The sequence below is a fragment of the Macrobrachium rosenbergii genome, chromosome 29 (genome assembly GCF_040412425.1).
Source record: "Macrobrachium rosenbergii isolate ZJJX-2024 chromosome 29, ASM4041242v1, whole genome shotgun sequence".
Classification (NCBI taxonomy): domain Eukaryota; kingdom Metazoa; phylum Arthropoda; class Malacostraca; order Decapoda; family Palaemonidae; genus Macrobrachium; species Macrobrachium rosenbergii.
The window spans coordinates 13,187,084-13,214,583 of record NC_089769.1 but is presented as its reverse complement, the minus strand read 5'-3'; the positions used below and the strand labels follow the sequence as shown (position 1 = coordinate 13,214,583).

The following is a 27,500-nucleotide window of genomic DNA, read 5'->3' as shown; positions in this document are numbered from 1 at the left end:
GAACTCCATGCACACATACATAATATATATATATATATATATATATATATATATATATATATATATATATATATATATATATATATATATATATATAAATGTTTATAGAAGGGGGATGAATTAACAAGGACAGTAGTTACAAGGATAAACTTCAAGATTTATGTCTGCGTATTACTAAGAGGTTCAATGGAAATCTGTGACTAATCAACATTTAAGTTTTAGTTTTTATCAAGAATAGCGACAGCCCATGAGTGTATCTCACAAAACTTCAGAGAGAGAGAGAGAGAGAGAGAGAGAGAGAGAGAGAGAGAGAGAGAGAGAGAATATTCTGATAGTGGAATTACTTGACTAAATAAGAAGAGTTCTACTCACGTACAACTGTACAAACACACACACACACACACACACACACACATATATATATATATATATATATATATATATATATATATATATATATATATATATAAAGGCTATACAATACCTCTTAAGCATACTCACTAAGAGGAAAGGAAACTGTAAAATATGCAGAACTAAAAGAAAAATACAGGCAGCCGGGTAAAAAGAGGAAAAATTCCAACATAATGGTAGTAAAGCTTCACATATTAAATTTGTCTCTAACACACACGCAGTTCGCCGCGAGCACATACACAATAATGATATCTGATTATTCATAACGTACGTACATATTCAAACGGAACTTGGCAAAATGGCTAAGGACCTGGCGGGCAAACTTCCACAGAACAGAATGCGTTATGAAGAAAAGAATACAAACCCTTGAGTAGTTTTGAAAATGATGATGAAACTGGCATGCAATTAAACATAAACCAAATTAAAAAAAAAAAAAAGCTGAACGTTTATTTATGCATACACTAGTTTTTAGAAAAATGTCAAAAGCACTGCTGCAAAGGAGCAAGCAGTTTTTCGCAGCATTACAGCCTCCATGAACTTGGGCGCACTCTCGAAAGATCCAGGGGAAAGGGAATGACAGACGCCTGGTTATGAACAGCGTGACATGTAGCAACCCGAACAGAATATGGATGCTGACAAACTGCAACGAATTATTCTCACACGAACTCTGGAGGAAAAGGTGCAGAAGACAGCAGCATTTCCCGGATAAAATGAAAGTTTGAAGAAGAACGATATCCTCCCAGTGGTATAAATGACAATTATCTTTGTTAAAAAGAGGAAATTAAAATTTACATGGAAATATCCTCGGATGGTGCTAACATTTATACTGAACATTAATGCAACAACAGCAAAACTGAAGATATGACAGCGTAATATCAATGCAAATAACTTTGAATGTATTGGAATTTCATAATAACTACCTTTTTAGCATACTTAGATATGCTTATGTGATGTGAAAAGAAATCTTTCAGTTAAAGCAGTGGTTCTTAACCAGGGGTGCTCAGGGGTGTCTATGAATAATTAAAGCAAAATATATTTTTACACACGCATGTTGTTTTTTCTGAAAAAATAAATAAAAATAAAATAAGATAAAATAAATAATTAACAATAATAATAATAATAATAATAATAATAATAATAATAATTATTATTTTAAAAATGTGGTTTTGTTATTAATACACATCATATCAATTTTATATTTTAGCTTTTTTTTCTCAGAAATTCAGTGGGTGCGAGATTGATGTGAAAGGTGTGCATACATTGAAAAAGGTTAAGAACCACTGGGTTAAAGGTTACACCAATAATTGTTAGATATTCATTTTTTGGAAGAATTTTATTAATGCTCTGGGTGTCACTGAGTGTTCCTGGTCGGTTAATTCAAAGTCTTGGTTCTGTCCCACTTTCGTTTTAAAAAAAGCTCACTGCGCCGAAAACGAATTCCCTTAAGATGCCCGTTAAGGATGGCAGACACTTCATTTCGCAGTTGGGGAAAAGGAGAGGAACGCCAAATTAGTACAGCAAAATACATTATCTATCTACATAGGATACTGTGCTATCTCATTTTCAAGGGTATCGTAAAAACATCTCATAGTTCCAGAAAAAAACTAATCGCTTCCCAAAAATTCATGAACCTCTTGTGCACGCCCTCCAATATCTAAGGCAGTGGTTCTTAACCTTCTTTGGCAGTGACCCAAAATCTTATCCATATTGACCATGACGACCTTTGCCCTCAAGCATTTTCTTTTTATATAATTATGCACATAAAAACGTGTTACAGAAACAAAAATTACATGCAGAGATTTTTATTAATGCAAGTAGCACATCTGCATGACAATGACCCACGATATTAATGAATTATGTATTCTTAATACAATATTTTCTCAAATAATAATAATTATAAAAAGAGTACTGGGGATATAATAAGCCCATGAAGTTATAACCCTGGGGGCCCATCGAAATGGTTTGGCGACCCAACTTCGGGTCGCGACCCTAGGGTTAAGAACCACTGACCTAAGGTATTGTTTACAGCCACCGGCATCGCTTACAGCGATTTGAACACGTCTAGACTGTAGTCCAATATTCAGGTTGCAGTGAATGTAATAATGTATACGAGAAAGGACAACGCAACGAATGCCATCTAAAAGGGAACCAGTCGGGATTCAAGGTATTTTTCAAAGGGCTTAAAGATTGACTTTTCGGCAAGTTGATAGAGCATTGGCACAGTCCTGCTACAATTCTCGCTTATCTAGAATTACAGAAAAAAAACGTTATAACGCATCGACGTAGGTGAAAGTTTCCGAGATCCTTTTAAAATTACGATTAGGCTACATGTGCGGGAAAGAGGGATGTCCAATGTCAACCGAAGTACGGTACCTCTACCCTGTCTCTGAGAGAGAGAGAGAGAGAGAGAGAGAGAGAGAGAGAGAGAGAGAGAGAGAGAGAGAGAGAGAGAGGAGCACCAGGTAAGGTCATTAAAAAGGGGGTAAAAAAATCAAACACGTAACAAAAATCACAGCCTAGAAACTTTATACAAAATGCATCACCATCTTTTTTTGGGGGGAGTTACTAAAACCAATATAGCTGTATTATCATATTTCAATACAACAAACTAAACTATTTTATAAACAAATCACTGTGAATTTTCCTAAAGAGATAAAAGTTGCTTTATTCCGCACAAAATCATAATAATGCGATCCTATCATTTATTCACGTAAAAAAAAAAAAATTCTGAAACTAACGAAGACGAGAAAATCGACTTTAAAAATTGAATCTAATAACTGGGAAGATTTAATAAAAACGTCGTACATCCTGCATTCATATATTCCGGCGCTCATTTACGCTGGGATTATTAATTAGGAAGTGACGTCACTCAACGTAATGAGCCACTCGATAAAGTGAAATTCGCACAAAAACTGTTCGCTGACATAAGACGTCTCGAAATTCAAGGGAATTACACTTTGGGTTCTGAATTTTTCTGGAACTTATAGAATTTACAGAGTGACTTTAGAATTATTCGGAAATATACTGATACTAAACAGTTAATTTCAGACGTATAATGAGTTTTAAATAATATATACACCACGATTTAAATCAACTGAAACTTATTGAACTCACACAGTGCTTTTAGATCTATTCACAAACGTACTGATATTAAACACAGTTAACTTCAGACGCGTTAAATTTAAATAATTTACACCGCGACTTCAATCAATGACCCGAACTTACACAGAAAATTGAAAAATATGACAAGTATTTAGGAAGTATATTGACATCCAACAATGAGATGAGAGGGGAGATAAGCACCAAAATGAACTGCATGTAAACATTCACAAACAACAAATGCCTCATACTTCTATTTACTTTTATTTCTTTCTATAAATCTTCGGCTGAAAACCCTTATGGATAGTCAACAGGCTATATATAAACCCTAGAGGTCTCCATAGGGAAAACAGCCTGCACAGACAGACAAGTAACATGAAAAGGTGATGAATATAATATATGAAGAAATAGAAAATAAAATTTTCTACCAATAAGAGGTGATAGATAAATAAATGTGGGATAGAAAATAAAATTTTCTACCAACAAGAAAAGGTGATAAAAAAATAAATGTGGGAATAGAAAATAAAATTTTCTATCAACAAGAAAGGGTGATAAAAAATAAATGTGGGAATATAAAATAAAATTTTCTACCAACAAGAAAAGGGTGATACATAAATGTGAGAATAGAAAATAAAATTTTCTTCCAAGAAGAAAAGGGTGATAAATAAATGTGAGAATAGAAAATAAAATTTTCTACCAACAAGAAAAGGGTGATAAAAAATAAATGTGGGAATAGAAAATAAAATTTTCTACCAACAAGAAAAGGTGATAAATAAATAAATGTGGGAATAGAAAATAAAATTTTCTACCAATAAGAAAAGGTGATAAATAAATAAATGTGGGAATAGAAAATAAAATTTTCTACCAATAAGAAAAGGTGATAAATAAATAAATAAATAAATACCAGTAAGAAAATGATAAAAAATAAAATTTTCTACCAACAAGAAAAAAGAATAAATAAATATGAGGAATGAAAACAAAATAAATAAAAATGAGGGAATAGATTAGAAAATAAAACTTTCTCCCAATAAGCAGTTTTCCTAGGTTGGAGTGGCACCTGACAAACGATAGCAACCCCCAAAATTCCTAAGTAATCCGATGAATTCAAACTAATGTCTAATATCAAATTAAAATCCTCAGCTTCATGCATCTAAACAAAACCACCACCAGTATCATTTCCAGCCCTTCAACAGATAATACAGATGTTGCCTTTAGGAAAGTAATGCTTACAACATACAACATAAAAAAAATCCTGTACAAATCACTTTGTAGAATTTGCCTTTAGGAAAGTAAACCTCATAACACATAATAAAAGCCAATACTGTACAAATCACTTTGTAATCTCCAAAGTTAAGCCAAACTAGCAGCAGCAGCAGCAGCTTCCTAAGTTACACGAAAAGAAAACTTCAGGTTCTCCAAGAAATTAGCTTTTAATCCAATAAACATTTTTTGACCATCAACACCGGAAACTTGGGAAGGAGCCAGATTAAGGTCTAATTAAATGGAAGTAATCTAGTTGATTAGACAATTATACCTTGGGCAACAGTCTAATGGAATGGAAATCGGCGAAGTCGGAATAAGATACTGTGAATTGAGTTGAATATAGAATTTAGGCCAAAGACCAAGCACCGGGATCTATGAGGTCGTTCAGCGCTGAAACGGATATTGACAGTAAAAGGTTTGAAATATGTAACAGGATGAAACCCTCGCAGCTTACACTATAAATCAACTGTTAGGAGAGGATGGAAAGTAAGATGGAAAAAGAGAATATGAAAGGAGGTACAGTAAAAGGAACGAGAGGGGTTGCAGATAGGGGCCGAAGGCACGCTGCAAAGAACCTTAAGTAATGCCTACAAGTGCAAGTGCAATAACGGCACTAAACCACTACGGGGAATAAGATACTATGATAATAATGGATATTCATTTCCTTTGGAAAACTGAGTAATAAGGATAGGGAATAAAGATTAATGATTTAGGTAGAAACTTTAAGAAGAACACATGGGAAATAAAACGAAGTTGAAAACTAAGTTAAAGAATTTCACATATTCTCCTTGAGACGGGAATCTTGAAAGAGCTCAAACCACTTTTTTTTTTTTGTCGAACAAGCTTTGCATAATGATGTCTCATTAAAGCAAAGTAAAACTTTGTAATGGTAAAGCAATTGAACTAAGTAAATTGCGATAAAGAGCTCTTGAAAGAAAAAACGACAATAGACTTGGGTGTGTTTCGTAAAAGAAATCTCACTTAACGAAGTCTAGTTACAGTTGTTAAAAGTTGGTAAGGATAATGCACTTTTATTTCAAGCTATTAAATTACAACAAAATCATAGAATCTTTTGGAGGTGAAAATGAAACTCATGTATCTCTTAAAATCATAAAGTTTCTTAAATTTACTCAAAAGATTTTAAAGAAAATTTAATATCATTGAGTAAAAAAATATTACCCATATTCAAAGACGAAGAAGAAGAAGAAGATGATTCAAAGAACTAGATATATTATATCATTTAGTGAAAAAATTACCAAGCGTTTCTATACGAAATTTACATGAGAATTCTTTCTAAGAGATTAAAACGCTGGAAAAGGAACACTATCAAATTAAAATCAAACTGAGTACCAACTACACCCAGACGCTGAGATATTTCAAATTCAACGTGAAGGAACTCTTTGACTTTATTAAGAAAACCGAATAAGGAAAACGGGTAAAAAAAAGAGAATCAGACATCTGTATTGGTAAGTAACAAAAGGCAAATACAGTAGAAAAAAAAATTATGAGTTAATTCTCTTTTCTCTTACACAAGCAAAGCTACAAACTGCCTGTCTATTTCACATTAACATAATAATAGATGTCGAATATGTACCAATTTTCCTCCTCCGCCCTAGTTACACTGTTCAGTAAATTAGGAATGTTTGAGTATTAATTTTTATGAACAATGAGTTATGTTTGGTGTGGCTTCATAAAAAGGAATCAGTCGCCACTGCTACGGTTTAACCTTCAAATGGTGAACGTGGGTTGGATCACAAGTTTATTTTGTCGACGTGCTGATGATGAGACTTCTCTCCAAGAGATAATTTAACAATAAATCCATAATTTATTTTTATAACCGACCAATTATCTACAAATATTAAATAATCAAAAGTACAAGTAAAAGACCTTGACAATGAACAGCAAACCGGACTAACTTACCTAATCAATTCTATGGTGGGACTTTCAACTTCAATCACATTGTAGATCCTGGAATGAAAGGAAAATGGAATAAGTATCACTCGAACACAAATAGAATTTGGCACTTAAGATTTAAACATCTGTACATCAACAAAACTGAAAAAACAAAGCAAATTATGTGTAATACACATATATATATATATATATATATATATATATATATATATATATATATATATATATATTATATATTATATAAATGTATAAAATGTGTTCCAGCATAACTCTGAAATGTAATAATAACCGAAAACAACAGATATTAGTTCCTAATCCATAGTTTTCGATGTTCCTGAGATGAATAGTGACACTCCCGATGCCCTTTAAGTACAAGTTCAGCCCCGATAGGAAGGGGGCTGAGAACAGGGTCAAAAATAAATTGTCATAAATGACAGACATTAGTGTCTAATCCATAGAGAGAGAGTCGCTGAGATGAACAGTAACATTCCCGATGCCCTTTAAAGTCCAAGTTCAGCCCCAATGAGTAGGAATAGGGGGGTAAGAAGGGGTGATATATAAAATGTTAAAAATGTTGGGCAATGTAACTGAAGTAACTATCTTAACAAGGAGAGAGAGAGAGAGAGAGAGAGAGAGAGAGAGAGAGAGAGAGAGAGAGAGAGAGAGAGAGAATTTATCAGAGGTCATTCAAGAGTTTTCCCGGGCAGTGCTGGGTTGGTCAGCTAGTATAAGTATGTATATGTGTGTGTGTGTGTATGTATGTGTGTGTATATATATATGCACTTGAGAGAGAGAGAGATAGAGCATGATTTTTAAACATTCAGGTAATACAGTAACACAATGCTTAAGTCCTGATTCGTGGATGAACGAGTCTTCAGTTAACTTATACAATCTTCTCTTTAACCCAACGTCCTCTAATCTCTCCGCATGACCAAACCATCTGTTTCAGCTTTCATCTGTGTTGTGTTAACCTTTTTACCAATTCTCCAAAGTATCTCTATATTTCTACCCTTCAATTGCATTTAACGCCGATACTTCATTGTAACAATACGTAAGCATACACATACACACACACACACACACACACTCAAAGAGAATGCCCGTATGTGATGATTTTTACTAACAGGTGATGCTTGACGTGATTGCCATATTTTTAGACAAATTAGGTATATAAAATATCTGGCAACATTTAACAGACGTATTCCACCTAAAGAAATAATGATTTCTTTCTTCTCAAATCACACAAGAATAAAGAATTACAAGCAACAGCTTTTGCTTGACTAAATTAAGGAAGCGGGGTCCAACCCTACCCTTTCACAGGAATACGAAATAGACAACAGAATACCAAATGAAAGTCTAAATCATCCATCTGCGACTAAGTGTAAAAACGTACACTTTACCATTTATCTCCATTTTCTGATTACACCGTCATACACCAAATGATCGATTCTCCTGTCGTTTCCATAATCATTTTACTTCCACCAATCATAATTCCATGTTCTATACTCCAATGTGCAACCCCATTTGTTCTCTCTCTCTCTCTCTCTCTCTCTCTCTCTCTCTCTCTCTCTCTCTCACTGCTATCAGCTGATTACTTATACTAACTCTTCCAAATCAGCGTCATCATCACCCTCTGAATCGCGTTTGGATCTCTCGTTCTCAAATCAAATCCGGACATAATTGTTTGTCTCAGGCAAATATACGCCGTTCATTCCAAAGGCAAATGTATACAACCAGAGATAATTTTTTCCCAAAGAAAAATCGGAAAATCTCTCTCAGTCACACATACAGATTGGCCAAAAATTGGATTGAAAGTAATCTATTTTTCTTCCTTTATTAGTTCGCTATTTTAAAGCAGATCAACTTCTACTTTGGAATAGAATAGAGAAAAAAACAGACCTTTCTCTTATAATGCAGCGATAATCACAATCTGCAAGTGTTGCAATACTCGCTGCACTATAAGCCGTTCACAAGTGAGATACAGAGTAGAAAGGTCTTCCAATTTCCTCTAATCGATATGTTGCAGCACCTCCCTAACCTCTTATCTATAATTAATCCTCATAATAATAATAATAATAATAATAATAATAATAATAATAATAATAATAATAATAATAATAATAAAGTGAAGACAGCTTAATGAAACAGAGGTACGAGTCCTGACTAGCAGGCTTACTAACATGAGATAAATGGCTTTATGTAAATTACATTATGAATATTAATAGGCGTTCAAATACTAGTTAAAAAGACTTAAAATATACGAAATTAAAAAAGACACAGGGAATATTCTCTTTTCTTTTCTTTCTTTTAAAAGATTAATATACCGTTTCCTTTTGGGGTTATATTCCATTTTTCTTTTCTTTCTCATTCAGGTCTGGCTGGAAAGAGACAATTTTTTTTTTCACAAAAAACGAACAATTACAGACCATGTGAAATGTGAGTTGTATGTCTTTATGTCAACTTTATGTCAACACTTTAATCTACTCAAGTAGTTCCTGATAACCAGTATATATCGGCTGTAGGAAGAAGTGGGTAATCACATTTATTTTCAGACAATGATGGACACATAATTAAATTGATTTTTGGGCAGCAGGCGCCTCCCCCCCTTTTTTTAAAACAATTAGACACAATTTCAATGTCTGCAATTACAATACCTAAGCATATATACAGTACATAATTAATATTGTGGTTATCAACAGGAGATCAGCGCCTGCCCTATGAGCCTACAGAGGCCCAGGCAGGACTTTAACTTTTTTTTTAACTATCAACCCAAAGCTTTTTGTCGCCTGCTATCCCAAACAGCAGCCTTCTGGGAACTCGGTTATTTTAGTCTTCATTATCGACATGATCACCGATCTCCAAAATATGCTAGCATACAATTATCCCTTTTCTTAATGGATCTGGAGTAGATCAAATTGCTGAAGTCCTTATGGTAAAAAGATGAACTCGAGCAAAACAACACTGCCGATTGGAAACCGAGCACCACACCTCCACACAAAAATTCACTGTAAATAGGCAGCACTGAGATCATTGATCCCTAGTGGCTGAAATTGTTTCATGTTCCTTTAACATCAAGTTTACTTTTCACCAGTGAAACTGAAATTATATATATATATATATATATATATATATATATATATATATATATATATATATATATATATATATATATATATATACATACATGTATATACATACATACATATATATATAAAAGTAAAAATTCTCATTATTCAAATGATACACATATTTCAAAAGGAGCAAACCATAAAGGGTAATTCCCAAACAGTCCAAAAATCGAATGGTCGATTGCAGAAATAAAGAAACCACCTATAAGAAATTTTTTTTAAAAATATATATGAAAATACTCATACCACTGTAAATAAATAATTATACGAGATATTCCATGTACTAAAGTCAACAAATAAATAAATGAAAGGAAAACTATCAACCACTTTAATAAAAAGTGAAATAAACACAACTGGACGGTGCTTTACAGAATTACAGCCCGTCTTCTCTTATTCACCATCCATAACAAAACAAGGAAACGTTTCACAATTTTCAAACAACAGGAATTCAAGACCGCTGGTACAGGGCGGCGTGACATAATGGCACCTCGACAGAATGTAATTTGATTTATGAAATTCAGGCTGTCAGGCCAAACACTGGGGCACTTCCAGCCATTCAGCGCTTAAGAGAGTGAGAAGTGGGAGATGCAGTGGTTAGAGAGCAAGATGAAGACAACCAGAAAATACAGGAAATGAAATACTAGAATTTAACAGAGCAATTTTTGAGAAAAGCCCACAGTTGCACAAAGAAGTTGAACAGCAAGAGCAAAGAAAGAAAGAATGACTGAGAAGTAAAGCTTAAAAGTGGGCGCAGCTAGGGGCAGAAGGGGCGCTGCAAACACCCTTTGGTTGTGCCTACAGTTCATCATGTGGGGGGCACTTACAAAACTACCTCTCCCCACCAGCCCAGCCCCGCCAAATCCTCAGAATATAGATGCTAGCACTCTGTGGAACGAGTAAAATGCAGTTTTTGGAAGTACAGGAACTAACCCTATTAAGATCAAGCTCACTTAAGGACCCCCAGCAAGAAATCTTCGAAAGTAGTTGTAAATAATAATTACCTTTACTGAGTGGAAAAAAATGAGTCACTCCTTTGCTCTTTCTCAGTGGAAACGGTCCTTGAATGAATGATGCCGACACACAGCCACAACAGTTAGTATTCCACCAACTGTGGGTTCAAAAATATCTGAAACTGCGGCTTCCTTTTTTTTATGACAAAGATAATTACGATTTAGGCTCTAACTTGAATATTTCCAACCTGGAGGTCTTTCGTGAACTTTTATTTCAACAATGGACTTGCACTATCATTTCCGGTGGCTGCATTTCCTAACTGTGTGCGTGCTACTCGTTTTCCACGTCATCATATTTATCAAGGTGAAATTCTGGATGTTACACTTGATATCATCAGAAGTATTTTTCTCCTTACATTAGATGATGATGATGATGATGATTATTATTATTATATTATTATTATTATTCATTTGGAACAAGCCTACAGGGGCCATGGACTTGAAATAAAAGCCCCCCAATCCCAGAGAATATGGTGCTCATTTGAAAGAAGTTACAGAAGATAACTGGAAATAGATAAAGAAGAGTTCATGTATTTGGAGATAATTTATTTAACAGATAAAAAGATAAAAATATAATTAAATAATTAAAATACAAGGTAGTAATGCAATGTCCAAGTCTTCGTGGGAGGGATCGGTTTGTTGATACTAATAAATGGAAGATACGTCGTAATCCTACTTTAAAACATGCTAAACAATCCACTTATATTAAGTAATCTTCTTTTTTATTATTTCCATTCTGCTTTTCGCGTTTACGTATGGGCATTCTTTTATGTAGAGTCGGCAAGACCAATCAAAACGTCTTTTACGAAAGTTCACTTAGAGTGCCTGAATAATAATAATAATAATAATAATAATAATAATAATAATAATAATAATAATAATAATAATACTTAACTTAAGAGTGCATGACCAATCAAAAGGTCTTTTATGAAAGCTCAGTTACTGTGCCTGAATAATAATAATAATAATAATAATAATAATAATAATAATAATAATAATAATAATAATAATAATAATATCAAAGCAGCAAAGCAACACCATTAAAAATCACAATATCTCCATCGATGTCATTATAACCATCAAACCAATGTTACCTTCAATAAATACATAAAATATTATATCTTTTACAATCCTTCCCTCCACCTCCCCCTGACGCTGGGTAAACACTCAACTAAGTGAGAAAAAAGTACACGCAGGAATTATATTCTCATCCTAACAATTCATTTGGCAGAGAGCGCCAAGACCACATCCATTAACAAAAGAGCCGAAATTAACCACACTAACAAAAAACCCTCAATAACAGCTCCTATTACTAACCGAGCGCCAGGCAGCCACATTTGGTTTTTGATGTTAATAACAATTAGCGAGTGTAAAAAAAATATTCTTTTATCGTGATTTAATTAACAGTTCCTGCTTCATGGAGAAGAGCATCGAACGGAAGAGTTAAAGCTGCCCTGCCAAAATACGCACGCACGAACGAACAAGCGTACAGACACAAGCAATGCTTTTGCTGTGTATGACTGATACAGGTCTGTCCCCTTAACCACTGCCTCTCTCTCTCTCTCTCTCTCTCTCTCTCTCTCTCTCTCATCAAGAGCAAAACCACACACAATTAATGCTTCGTTGGGTAAGGCTTATCGAAGTTTATAGTCTAAATCTCTCTCTCTCTCTCTCTCTCTCTCTCTCTCTCTCTCTCTCTGTCTCTGTTTAATCAAAACCAATTCCAAAGTCAGCTCTGATACCTAGACTTGCAAGAGCCACTTCACAGCCTGAGAGGGAATGCCTCCCAACAAGTAATTCATCATCCCGCTCCCACCGCTGAGCTGATGATGACCAAACACATTCTGCGAGTGTGTCTAGTGTCTTTGTGCGCACGCGTTTCTCTCCCACTTACTACCAATTCTTTGCGCAATCACACACAAACAAGCAAACACACACAGGTGAAAAAGCAAAGCTGAAGTTGTTCATGATTTTTACTCGACTGTCCCTTTAGCCAAGGCACTTTGTCTACCTGCCCATCTCTCTCTTCTCTCTCTCATTTCTCCTTCCATCCGCAACACATTCCTTTCCATTTTTTTTCCCTTGCAGCCACCCTCCTCAGGGAATCCTTTGTTTTGTTCTGGCCCATTGAGTTTTCTTCTTCATTCGCCGTTATATTCCAGTACAATACCCTTCCCTTTTTCCCCCCCTATTCCCAATTTCTGTCCCCCATGTGATCCTTCCCTACCTATCAGCCGTGTGGGTTCCAATGACACGCCACGCTGCAGCCCTTCCAAAATCAATTACGGAAAAAACTGGAACCTGTGTAAAAGTAGTTCCGTTGGTAACCGTTCTGTCAAAAGCGGCTCTCCATTTGAGGGTGGGCCCTAAATGAAGGAACGAAGGAATATAGAATTTAGGCCAAAGGCCGAGCGCTGGGACCTATGAGGTCATTCAGTGCTGAAAGGGATATTGACAGTAAGAAGGTATGTAAGGTTTAACAGGAGGAAAACCTTGCAGTTGCACTCTGAAACAAGTGTTAGGAGACGGTGGCAATTCAGATGGAAGAAAGAGAATATGAACGGAGTTAGAGCAAAAGGAATGAAAGAGGTTGCAGCTATGGTCCGAAGGGGCACTGCCAAGAACGTTAAGTAATGCCTACAGTGCATCACGTGAGGCGTACTGAGGACAGTAGCCTACTACGGGGGAAAGGATCCTAAATGAGAACATTAGAATGAGGAATAATGAGTCAGGGAAGATAAGAAATAGGCAGACCTATGTGCTTTGATTCACAAGCAATTAAAATCCTTCGCCATCTTTTTCACGGTGATCTACATTCTGCAAAAGATTTAAATTCCTCTCAGTTCAACAATAACAGCTGTAAACCCTTCTCTTATTTACTACATGCATTTTAAAAGGCGTTCTCACCTCCAGCTCTTGATAACAGCTGCTGTTCTCTTCTTAACGCCGTACATTCTCTCTCATCAAATCTCCACTTTTCCCATTTACTTCATCTATTCTTTATCACCAACTCCAATTCTCCCCATTTAACAATTCCATTCTCCAAAACCAGCACCAAATCTTCACCTCTCCCCTTGACCTCATCTATTCCACATTATCATATTTCGACTTCACCACTTGACCAAGTCACTAACTCTAACATTTACCAAATCTGTTCTTTAATATAAAACCTCGAGTTTGCCCAATTTGTTTGCCCTCACTTCTCCACTTTGACCCTGTCTACACTTTAGTGATTTATTTCACCATTCCTTCATTACCAATGATACAATTCCTTATTTATCCTTCTATTATCCTTCTATTCTCATTACTATATCTCCACTCCCACCCTCTACCGAAGCTGTTTTTTTCAACTCTACGTTTTCTTTTATCCCTATAGTCTTTATTGAGAAATGTATTACTTCTTTAATTATCCCATTTTCTCTTTTAGTTTTACTATACCTCCGCTTCACTTTTCTCATCCATCTTTCACTACTCCCATCTCTATTTCTCCCTCTAACTGCATATATTTACCTCCAACGCTTCCCCTTTACAAAATCTATTCTTCGCCATCCTTATCTACATTCCTCTCGACCATCCTTTATCTTGTATCCTTCAACCATGTCTCCACACATCTCCCGCAACCAATTCATATTCAGAACTCTTCCCTTACCGAAGGTATTCTCCAAAACCCCATATTCACTCTTCGACGTTACCGCAGCCATTCCCGCATAAACAACGCGTCCCAGAAGCGAGCTTCGTGACAATTCCATTAGATGATATCGCGGTCGTGAAAGCACATCTTCTGCCGAAGAGTCCCATCGCCGCAACACCGTCTATTGCGGAGTTTGGCGACGTCCTTGAAAAAACTGATCTTGGAATGGATCAGCAATGTAAATCGGGGACCTGCTAAACAGGAGGAGGAGGAGGAGGAGGAGGAGGAGGAGGAGGGAGAGAGGAGGGGAGGAGGAGGAGGAGGTGGAGGAGGAGGAGGGGGAGGGGAGGGAGGGAGGGAGGAGGGGGAGGAGGAAGAAGGAGAGAGGAGGGGAAGAGGAAAGGAGAGAGGGAGGAGGTGGAGGAAAGGGAGGAGGAGGAGGAGGAGGAGGAGGAGGAGGAGGAGGAGGAGGAGGAGGAGGAGGAGGAGGAGGGGGGAGGAGGAGGGAGGGATGGAGGAGGAGGAGGAGGAGGAGGAGGAGGAGGAGGAGGAGGAGGGGGAGGGGGATGGAGGAGGAGGAGGAGGAGGAGGAGGAGGAGGAGGATGGATGGAGGGAGGAGGAGGAGGAGGAGGAGGAGGAGGAGGAGGAGGAGGAGAGAGAGAGAGAGAGAGAGAGAGAGAGAGAGAGAGAGAGAGAGAGAGAGAGAGAGAGAGAGAAATTCTGTGTAGTTTTACCCTGCGGAACAAGGAGTTTCTAAACGTTAACAGGGAAAGCACGGAAGTCAGGAGAGAGAGAGAGAGGAGAGAGAGAGAGAGAGAGAGAGAGAGAGAGAGAGAGAGAGAGAGAGATTCACTGTTGTTGAACCTACATGAGCAAGGAGTTTTTTAAAGTTGAAAGGGACAACATGCAATCCATAGACTAACTTAATATAAGTATTTTATATTTTTCTAGTTGTTTAATAAATAAGCTACGTACATGGAACTGTTATAAGGACTACAAAATTATGTCAATAATTTTGTTTTAAACAGGCTAACAACACTATCAACTAGACAAACTTGTCTATCAGAGTAATGACGAACTCCACAGAATTTTATCAAAAAGGTAATTTCAAATTCAACTTGACATAACTTGATTAAAAAAGGTAATTACGAACTCCATAACATCTTATCAAACATGGTAATTATCAACTCAATTTGACTGTCTTACCCAACAGAGTAACTATGAACTCAAACTTGACAAAAGGTCACAGTTTTGCCTTGATTAAATAAAAAAAAGGATTATTTCCCAATTCCCTTGAAAAACTTCATTACACAGATTCAAGGAGATTTACCATCCTCTAAACATATCTTATAATCCTCCGAATGTGTCGAAAAATTACCACAATTCGTCCCCCTTTTTTTTGCAAAATGTCGAATATGCATTTTAAAAATATTTTGAGTCACCGCATCGACTGTGATTTTATTAACGACTTCTTGTTTCAGCAAAGTATCAAGAGTGTCTCTCACTCTCCAGGATGTATGGTGACAGAGACGCACGTTTGATACTTAGGTGAAACAGGAAATCAACGATAAAATTACTGTCGATGTAGAGAACTGAATAAATTTAAAAATGCATATTCGAAACTTTGCAAAAACAAGGAACGAATTACAGTGCATAAACATATCATAAATATCTAAAACATACTATAAATACTCACTACTTATCCAAGGTTATGCAAGCAATAAATCAATACACACAACTGCTAAACAACAAATTAGTTTTAAGCAGTTACTGCAAAAAATCTCTGCCACGCAATGGAAATATTCACCTTCTCAACATCAAATTGAAATTTTTCACCTCCACCGTGCAGGAGAAATTCCCTCCATCAGCGCCTGCCAATTCACTGAAGCTCCAAACTGGTGCTTCATTTATCGGAACCTGATTTCTCCCATCGATCACTTGCAAACTTGGGTACGTTAATTAAAGAGACAGATCGCTACCTATTGCAACGGTACATTGCACAGAAAATGTCGTATCAATACGTAGTTTCGGCTTCAAAGGACAAAATAAATCATACGTGCGCATCCACGACCTCGTTCAAATTCTCATGGTCTGCCTTATCGCAGAAATTATCACAATCGACGATGCTGAAGCGGGATTAGCTTCCACTGATATAAAAGGCCATAACAAATGTACAAATTCACGTTGATCCATGCTTTTCATAGAGTAACCGTCCCAATTATCGCATGGCCTATTTTCAAAAAGTCACAAGGAAAAGTTGTAACTTGTGAAACCCATTTTCAAAATATCGAATTTTCGTACTCTCTTCTTACAGTCACTGCGCATTTTGCGTTCCATTTAATTGCAAAGACCCAATGTGAAGGAAAAAAAAATGGGAGAGGAAAAATTCAATGTTTTTAACATGGCGGAGAGAGGAATTTCAAATGTGCGGGAGATTGAAACTCTAAATATGCATAGCGAAAAACTGAACTTTCATGTGATGAAGAATAGAATGGCACTGCGTATGGGAGAAGTGGTACTTCAGTTGTGATGGTGAATGATGTAGTGTAGTGGGAAATGAAATTTCAAATATGAAATGACAAATAACTATTTGAGAGAATATCACGCAAATGCGGTCGAAAACTGCAATTTACGCTTTGTGGAAAAATGACATTTTACGTGTGAGGACAAAACATAAGTAAAAAATGCGCCGAAGTTTCTTGGGCGTAATCGAGATTTCTGTACTGAGTATAATCAAGGCCACCGAAAATAGATCTATCATTCGGTGGTCTCGGTATAATGCTGCATCAGCCGTGACCCATGAAACTTTAACCACGGCCCGGTGGTGGCCTATTATGGCTAACTTTAACCTTAAATAAAGTAAAAACTACTGAGCCTAGAAGGCTGCAATCTGGTATGTCTGATGATTGGAGGGTGGATGATCAACATACCAATTTGCAGCCCTCTAGCCTTAGTAGCTTTTAAGATCTGAGAGTGGACAGAAAAAGTGCGAACAGACAGACAATAGTTTTCTTTTACAGAAAACTAAAATATGGTAACAAAATAGCATTTTAAGTGAAGGAGTAAAGGATGTTTATAGCCTATATGGCATGGAATGAAATTTACGGAAAAATTCAGATATCCACTTTATATTAACAAAGGAAGGTATGGCAATGGTTTATGGAAGATAAAATAATAACGAGGTAATTACATAATTACATACGTTTACTGGCATAGTCCTAAATGGTAATAAATCACAAAGCTTTCTGTCAAATGGAAAAAAATGCAATATTTTAATCTGATTACAAAATGAAGTTAAAAAGACTTATTAAGTGTCACACATTTGTTTATTGCAAAAGAAAATAAACGGGAAATCGATGCCGATAAAATCTTCCATTCTCCGCCTGCAGATTCGTAGCAAACGTACCAATTTCCTTCCACTCTTCACAGCTGGGAAAGAACAAACATTACCAAACTGAATATAAAATAACAATGGTTCTGCGTTCTCAGTTTTTTAATACTTTTTGAATAGGGCAATGCTGGAATGAAACTGTTACAATTCAAGGGGAGTAACGGTAATGGAAATATAAATATTACAAAAATACGAGGGAGACGTACCCATTTCTGTTTAATGTTAAGCTATAGCCATTGCAGGCTAAAAATGACCCACATAAAAGGGGTCTGGTAACGGAATATAATATCAATTTCACAATGGTAACTGCCGAGTAAAATAACGTGACGAGTGTTAGCGGAGAAATGTCCTGGCCCGTTCTCAGTAAAATATGCCCTGGCAGGCAATCAAGAAACGACGCCCTAACAAGTGTTTTAACACGTATAAGGAAACACAAAAAGTCACAGATGATTTGATCCTTATGGAAGTCAAAATATAGTGCCTGAAAAGTAATATATTTCATGCCGATTCCAAATAAACTTCGTTTACAGCAAATTTCAAAAGCTAACCGTACCCATGTTGACCAGCAGGTTGCCAGGGTATGATAATGACTCATTCCCACTCGCAGCTATAGTTACTGACAATACTTACAAACGTAATCTTTAAACAGCACATTCATCTAAAAGAAATATACAGCGCAAAACGAATTCTTTTCTAAAAACTAATCACAAACAGGGCACTTCATTAACAAGAGAGACAGTGATGTTCTAAAGAAGAGCTGCTGGGATATATAGGGCCCCGGACGCCGGTGCAAATGACCGTAAAAGGAAGAAATCTCTCGTCAAAAGAAACATTAACGACGACATTAGGGACAAGCTTGGCCATCGCCCCTCCATCTGCGAGGCTCATCAGCCAGTAATGTCTCCGGGGACTCGGTTTCAAAGCTTTCTTGGATTGATGTAGATTTTTTTTTAACAGCAGATTTTGAAGGCTTCGAGTGCAGATTTATCACGGTTATTGGAAAATTTTCCAAGGAGGTCAAAGGTCACAGTTAACGTTAAATCTTTTACGGGTTAGAAAGTTGGGTGGAAAATGTTTTGAAATTCGACAGCAGAGCACTAATCGTTCAGGGATATTGATAGAATCATGATGGAAAGCTGGCAATGTTCTTGTCTGGGCTCCAGGCTCTCTCTCTCTCTCTCTCTCTCTCTCTCTCTCTCTCTCTCTCTCTCTCTCTCTCTCTCTCTCTCTCTTAGTTACGTGTGTGTGTGTGTGTGTATATATATATATATATATATATATATATATATATATATATATATATATATATATATATATATATATATATATATATATATATGTATATATATGTATGTATATATATATATATATATATATATATATATATATATATACATATACATACATACATACATATATATATATATATATATGTAAGTGTATATATATGTATATATATATCTGCGTGTATCTATGGATGTGTGTCTCTGTGTAAGTGTGCGTACGCATATTTAGAAAAATTGTTGTATTAAACAGGCCTTTTGACAGTTAACTGTTTCGTCTAATGAGCGCATACCTGAAGCAAGGGGCTGGAAACCTAAAACGATAAATTTTCTTCAGACAACGCAGCGAACAAAAGAACGGATGAGACAACAATAACAACAACTGAAACGAATTACAACTCCAACCCATTCACTGTAAATTTGCGTTCCAAATAAAAAGTTATGTATCGGCAAGTACGTGTGTGTCAGTGTAAGTGTGTGTGTCTGTGTGCGCGTGTGGTCTAGTGTGAGTGCTTGAGTGAGTACGTCAAATCTCATAAGTGTTACCGGGAAGGCAAAGAAAAAGATATAGCGAAAAACTCTAAGTTCCATAGAGTAAGTAAATTAAAACTCGGATATATAAACCTGTCGGTACATAGAAAGTAAATATAATATATATATAATTTTAATATAATGCTTTACCCATCGGTGCACAGCAGGTAAATATGAAGTTATTTTAATAATAATTTTTCATAATTAAATAGAAAGAACATCATCGATGTGATTCTTCAAAATAATAAATCTGGGAATTTTACCTTCACACTGATGACGAACAACAGCGTATCCTAACAGTAGGGGAGACATGACACAGCCACCCACCCCAGGCAAACCTGTTTGTCCGCCCCGGGTGGGGGCAGGGTAAGTAGGGGATCGGGAGGGTACGGGAGAAATAAGTAGGGGATCGGGAGGGTACGGGAGAAATCCACTCTCCTCCTGCAAACCTGTTTGTCCGCCCCGGGTGGGGGCAGGTAAGTAGGGGATCGGGAGGGTACGGGAGACAGCACCGCCGATTTCCAGCGCACCAACAAGCTCGTAATAATAATAATAATAATAATAATAATAATAATAATAATAATAATAATAATAATAATAATAATAAATTCAAAGCGACCACAAACAGATTCACTACTCTTTCAACATGCTTTAATTTAATCACATTCCCTCGTAAATTTATAGGCTAATATAAGCTTATCACTTCACTCGCACAATAGCTCTTCAGCTGAGCTGCGCTAAGCTAAGCATGTTTGGTCAAGGCCTAATTCGAGTTTCATTCAGGACCTGATCTGCAGCACTGACGAAGTGGGTTAATTCTAAGAGATATTATTTATGAGCAGCCACTCTCCTGATATTCACCTAACGAAAAATGATCCAGTCTTAGGGCTTTGAGAGAGAGAGAGAGAGAGAGAGAGAGAGAGAGAGAGAGAGTTTGTCAGCTAAACCTGCTTAGATTAAAGAGGATTCAAGCTGTAATCTCCATAATTTAATACCATCTAAGTTCTTCCCTGTTACTGTGACGTATCCGACCTGTTATCGCTCTGTGGATATTTCGCTTAGAATGTCATCTACTTTATAGCCTAAGTATGAGTACTGCTCTTTATATTATTTTTGAGATTATGAACTTACACTAATCACTAAAAAATCGCAACATTCGCAATTAATGCCTCTGTCACTAAATTACAGTTCCCATAAAACTTTCTTACAATTAAAATCACAGTTAGTTCACGACAACCTTTCATGTAAATGAAGCTACAATAAGATTATCCAAATTTGGTCCCAGCAACAAAAGCTGCAATGAGCTTTTCCGAAAACTCTTCCGTGAAAATTACTAAACTGTGATTATTCCTCTTTTAACAGCTACAACCACCTTCTTGAAAATCTTTCTTATAAATCCATACTCAATGCACATTTGAATAAACGTTCTTGCAACTATATTACAATAAGATTCATCAAGACTCCTTTCTGCAACTATGACCATACTGAGTTTTCAGATTAACTCTACCTATAAAGGACGTCTACTAAATTCCCTTTTTATACCTACACCCCGACGCCTGTACATCCAAACGGTCCCCAACTCCCCCCCAAAACTAAAATAAGCCTCCTTACACTGAAGATAAGATTCCCTAAACTCCCTGTACCATACACGACCAACTCCGAAAATCCCCTCTCCTTTAGTACCCACAACAAGGAGTTCCTCCCTAGCCCCTTCTTCCTCCAATTACACCTACATTTCGCATCTTCCTTCCTTCCCCGCCCCACTTCATTATTCCCTCCATAAACAGGAAGGATATATAAGCCAGTTATAAACCTCCCTATCCTCTCCTTGCGAGGCGTTCCTCTCCCTCGCCGACCTTCTCCGTGTCTCGCTGGGGACTGGTAATTACTTTTTCCCCTTCTTCTCGTGCTCCTCGACTTATGAGCTTAAATAAGAAATGTTTTGCCAAGGGTTGCGCCCCTCTCTCTCTTTCTCTTTCTCTCACTCCCTTTGAGAGTGTAATGATAAAGTGCGAAGAAGAAAAGAGCGATTGTATTATCAAAAGAAATGCTCAAATTACCATTTCAAACGCATATTCAATGAGGGGGAAAAGATTTTATTGCAAGCAGTGTCGTAAAGGGAGAGAGAGAGAAGGAGAAGAGAGAAGAGAAGAGAGAGAGAGAGAAGATGGCCATACACATTTGTTCATTTTACGAACCGTTTATGGCCTTTCTTTCAACCGTCTTCCCCAGTTATTAGCGCTGAAAATATTGGCATGCAACATAACACAGGTTCACAGAGGAATGCTAATGAGACAAGTTTACTGCACTAAAAATCTTGGGTTAAACGGCAAAAATGTTCTTTTTCTCTACTAAAGAGAGCCACAGTACTTACTTCACGTTGACTGCAGCTTGCACTCCTATCTTATGCTTTCGTGTACCATTGCATTCATACATGAAAACGTGGGTAGCATATGCTCTCAGTAACCTTTAGAGACACGTCAAGATATGCACAGTGACAATTGTTTTAGGGGACACAAAAGTAGATGATGGAAATAAGTAACATGGGCATGCGTATCAAAAGTATTCCAATGATAAAAAGCGACCAAGTACACCTGAAAGACTCCGAGTACCAATAAGCTTACTGCTGTATGTCCAACCAACCCTCACACTCTACCCTTATGGGGTTGAATTACATCTAAGTTTCCAGTAGGCGCACGGGCATTCGTGTGTATAACATGTTTCTAAAATATACATTCAAATATCAAAAATACATAACCCACTAATATCGAAATCACAAGACCTAGGGAATATAGTTTCAATATGATTCGAACCGATGCATTTTTAGGGAGGTTGGAGCTAAGATGACAGAGACTTTACCCACTCAGCTTGACTTTCGAAAATCAAGGGGGTTCAAGTTACTGTCACCCCAGTTCCAATTCAAAAAGCCCACAGAATCCTGGTGGAGGCAAAGGCACTATGATATATGATTCCCTTTGAGAATATGTTATTCCCAAAGCACTGTAAACTCGGTATCAATGCTTCGTCTGTGGCTTAATATTTGAAAAGATAAGTATGACATCCATAAAGTCAGTGATTGAAAAAGAAAAAGAAAAAAAAATGTATATATATATATATATATATATATATATATATATATATATATATATATATATATATATATATATATATATATATATATATATATATATATATATATATAATTTATATACATATGCATACTTACATTCATGCGTGTGCGTGTGTGTGTATGAGACTTTGCATGCGTACGCGCGCTGCACATAAATTCAACAAAACTCTCTGTCGAAAAAGTCCGTTACCTCAGAAAAATCTGAACAATTCGATGCCCATTCAGAATACAAAAGTAAACTGTAAATGAATTTCAGTGCAAAAAAATAGTTTCAAATACGTGCAAACACACATATACATACATACACAAACACTATATATATATATATATATATATATATATATATATATATATATATATATATATATATATATATATATATATATACATACTCAAAAGAGCAGTCAACCGCCCAAAAAAAATGAAGAAAGGTTGGTGAATTTTTTAACTGGGAATTTGAATATAAAAGCTGTGTTTTTGTTAACCAAAGCAAACGCATGCATCACGAAAAGGGAAAAGGTTATTTTCAGAGGAGAATATATATATATCACGAAATCCTTGAAATTTTCAGGGAATTCATGAAATACTAAACGCGACGAAACTTTGAATCATCCACACTGTTTCGCCGTGTTCAGTACTACTGTAGTCCCTCGGGGATCAAATGTCCCTAAGCGAATCAGTGATTTCACGAATTCCTGAAAATTTCACCCAGCCGTTTATAACACACACATATATGATATATACATATATATATATATATATATATATATATGTGTGTGTGTGTGTGTGTGTGTGTGTGTACACACACACATATATATATATATATATATTATATGCGTGTGAGTGAGTTGTTTGGGCATGTTCACCTGTAGCCGTGAGTGCGTTTCTTGAGCTGAGTAGGTAATTAGTTGGTTGATTACAGTTCGAGATTAAGAAGATTATGAGGCTTGATACCCTTTACTAAAGACTAGCCTTCTGGAGCCGCCACTTGTAAAAAAGATGACGCACAGGTAAATTAAATAAATGAACAAATAAATAAATTAGCAATATCTCCGCGGCTGAGTACAACAGGAAACAGTGCAAAATCTCTTGGCTACGGGGTATACATAATACAATGAACACAAGAGCCAACTGTTTAACGTGAGGACTGGAGGGGCTAGCAACCTCAACCCCAATATACCTCTTTCTCAGAAACAGAATCTAATTAATATCTTTAAGAAATACATACACAATATATATATATATATATATATATATATATATATATATATATATATATATATATATATATATATATATATATATATATATATATATATATATATATATATGTGTGTGTGTGTATATATATATGTGTGTGTGTGTGTGTGTGTGTGTGTCCCTCCCTTTCCTTACACATCCAACAGCACTAAATGTAATGCAGGTTTTCACTGTCACAACTACCATCCTAACTGTACTGTAAGTCCTACAAATGTTACTGTTCGCGCCGACGATTCCAGTACCAGTACCAGGTGCCTGATATACAAGCCCTTTAAGATTTTAAAAGGGAGAACTGTGCTTGTAGCCTAAACTCTGAAGTTGCGGTTCACAATATCCGAGAGGTTTTAATTTTAGCCTTGTTTACCGAGTTACAAGTCCCCTCTTCTGCTAGAATTGTTTCTCCTAAAAGCTGGTGTTGACAACTCCTGCTAATCTGCCTTCAAGCAGAAATAGTGGCACATGAGTCACTCCTAACTTCTGCTGCAACTCATACTTCTTTTACAACTGCTACAAACAGGTGTACCACTGTAAATCAGAATATTAGGCTATACTTTTTTTACAGCTGCTAGAAACAGGTGTATCACTATAAATCAGAATACTCATATTTCTTTTAAAACTGCTAGAAACAGGTGTACCGCTGTAAATCAGAATATTCATACTTCTTTTACAATTGCTAGGAACAGGTGTACCACTGTCAATCACAACATTCATACTTCTTTGACAACTGCTAGGAACAGGAGTACCACTGTAAATCAGAACACTCATACTTTTACAACTGCTAGGAACAGGTGTACCACTGATAATGAGAATATTCATACTTCTTTTACAAATGCTAGGAACAGGTGTACCACTGTAAATCAGAATAATTAGTTTTTTCATACTAAAAGGAAACCAAACATCCTGATCTCCTCTGCAGCTGAGAAAAAGTAAATTACAGTTCGCCAATAAAGTTCTTGCGTAACTTCTAAAAGACTAACTTTTCTCCTCACTTTCGCCCTGATGGATCTATGGTTTGCCCTCCTAGTGAAACTGCCGCTCTCTTTGGCTCTCATTTTTCAGCGATGTCTCTCAGCTATTCCAAGGCTTCCAGATTATATTTAATAATTTGACCTCCACAATATCATCTGCCCGTATCATTACTTAAAATCTTTTAATCTAGCCTCGATAAGTTTATATATATAAATAGCAGCTGTATATCTGAATGTCCGTTAAATCCCCCAAAAAACAGAATAGAATATAGAATTTAGGCCTAAGGCCAAGTCCTGGGAGCTATGAGGTCATTCAGCAAGAGGAAAATTGACAATAAGAAGGTCTGAAAGGTGTAACAGAAGGAAAACCTTGCAGTTGCACTAAGAAACAATTGTTAAAGAGGATGGAAAGTCAGATTGAAAAAAGAGAATAAGAACGGAGGTGCAGTAAAATGAATGAAAGAAGTTGCAGGTAGGGGTCGAAGGGACGCTGCAAAGAACCTTAAGCAATGCTTACAGTGCACCACATGAGGTGCACTGATGGCACCACCTCCTACGGCGTTAAATTCCTCATAAAGTACAACCGATGCCCTAAATGCCAAAACAGTAACTCTCTCACCTGAGTAGACCTTATTCTATAATAACTATTTAGTCAGCAACGTCGTTTCAATAGTTTCTGGTAATGTCCCTGTTTACAGACGCTTTTTATGGATAAAGGTACATACTATTTAACTCAAACTAGGTTCACTGTATTGCCTGGGGCCAAAAATGCATCTGTTCTATTTACATTTATCTGTATGTATCCATAGGTAACATATATCTGTTTGAATGGAAGGGTGACATACAATATGTTTGGGTGATTTATAATATCTTTATGTATGGATGGGTGACATACAATAACTGTATATACAGTATGTTTGGGTAACATATATCTGTATGTATGGATGACCATGAACTCCTTCAGTATAATCCAAAATAAAAAAAATAAGAGAAACGTCAAAATTCATCCAAAGTTGATTTGGGCTCCACGTATTTCCTTGGAGCCAAAAACGCATGATAATAATAGTGAACGCCATAACTAAACGTGAAAATAGCAGCAAGATCCCCACAGATTCGACACACTTCGAAAGTTTGAATCTGAAATCCAGAAACAAGACACAGCTGGAATCATCACGAGGTGGTGATGATAAAATTATACTTTTACCGAACTTGGGTTACCTGGGTCCCTCAGGAGCCAAAAACGCTCTTTTTTTTAAGCTTTCTCCTTTCACAACAACGTGACTCTACATTAAAATTTCCCATTTTTTGTTTTTTCTTAATCGTTTTACATTTGTACCAGTTTTCAAATAAGAGCTATAAGGTCAAAAAAAATTGGGAGAGAGATATATGTAATTAAGTCTATTTTTTCCAGATCTATTACTCCTTTTTCCAAAGTTTGCTATCATTTACTGATTTTGCCAAAAAAAAAAACCTTTTTAATCTTTCCATTATGAGAGAGAGAGAGAGAGAGAGAGAGAGAGAGAGAGAGAGAGAGAGAGAGAGAGAGAGAGAGAGATCATACACGTATGTCACTCTGCTTGTCCCTTTTCATGTTATAATAAGCACTGAATAAATCAAAGTGTTATATTTGAAATCAATTCACAAAGTTTGACTACACTCAGGCTTAATGCTTTTATTTCATGACGTTACAAGGTTAACAAATGTTGGCTGGTACTGCAAATGCATCAGCGATATTGACAATTTTACAACAATTTGTCAATATGCACGGTTGAACTCTTTAGTACCAAAGTTTCGCTATTGTTTTTACATAAATAAATCTTTTATTTTCACCCGAAAAAAAATCTACAACAAACTAATATGCCACAAAGAAAATGTGGTAGCAGTTGGTCAAGTTTTTAATTAAAATATAAAAGACAAAATGCGATAAAACATAATAATGGAGGACATGACAACAGCCTCTCACGGCTTCTTCAAATGGGACAATGTGCTGCAGGTATAAGAGTAAATGAAACAAAAGAGTGAATAACCAATGAACATAAATGATGAAAACCGCTCTGTGGGTAGGATTTTAATCTACTACTACTACTACTACTGCTACCACCACTACTACTACTACTACTACTAATAATAATAATAAACTAACAGAGCCCTGGAATCTATTTGTCTTGTCACTAAGTCCCTTACTTATCTTTCCTCTAAGGAATATGAGCTAGTCCAGCGTTCGTTCCTGAGAAGGGTGACCACTCTCATCCCCTCATCTGCCTTCTTATTATTCAACTCATATTTTTCTCATTAAGGTATTCAACACTTTTATCATTTCTCACTGTCTTAAACAACTAAGACTCAGCGCCCTGCTTTCTGATCATCCCTGCGGCTCCCGTGAGGCAGGATCACTGATGCTCTTCTTTCCTATTTCAGCTAATATTTAATTCATCTTTAATTTGGGACTTTTACGAAGCATTTATCTTGTTAGCCAGACT

At 36.3% G+C, this 27,500-nt stretch overlaps 1 protein-coding gene across 22 annotated transcripts in view; it reads right to left on the bottom strand.

Moving 5' to 3' along the window:
- Positions 1–27,500, bottom strand: part of LOC136854603 (uncharacterized) — a 671,913-nt gene that overhangs the window by 467,867 nt on the left and 176,546 nt on the right. For all 22 annotated transcript variants that reach the window (XM_067131080.1, XM_067131113.1, XM_067131090.1 and 19 more), the window contains exon 3: positions 6,694–6,741. The gene's annotated coding sequence lies outside the window, so the exon portion shown is untranslated. The remainder of the gene's footprint in view (positions 1–6,693; positions 6,742–27,500) is intronic.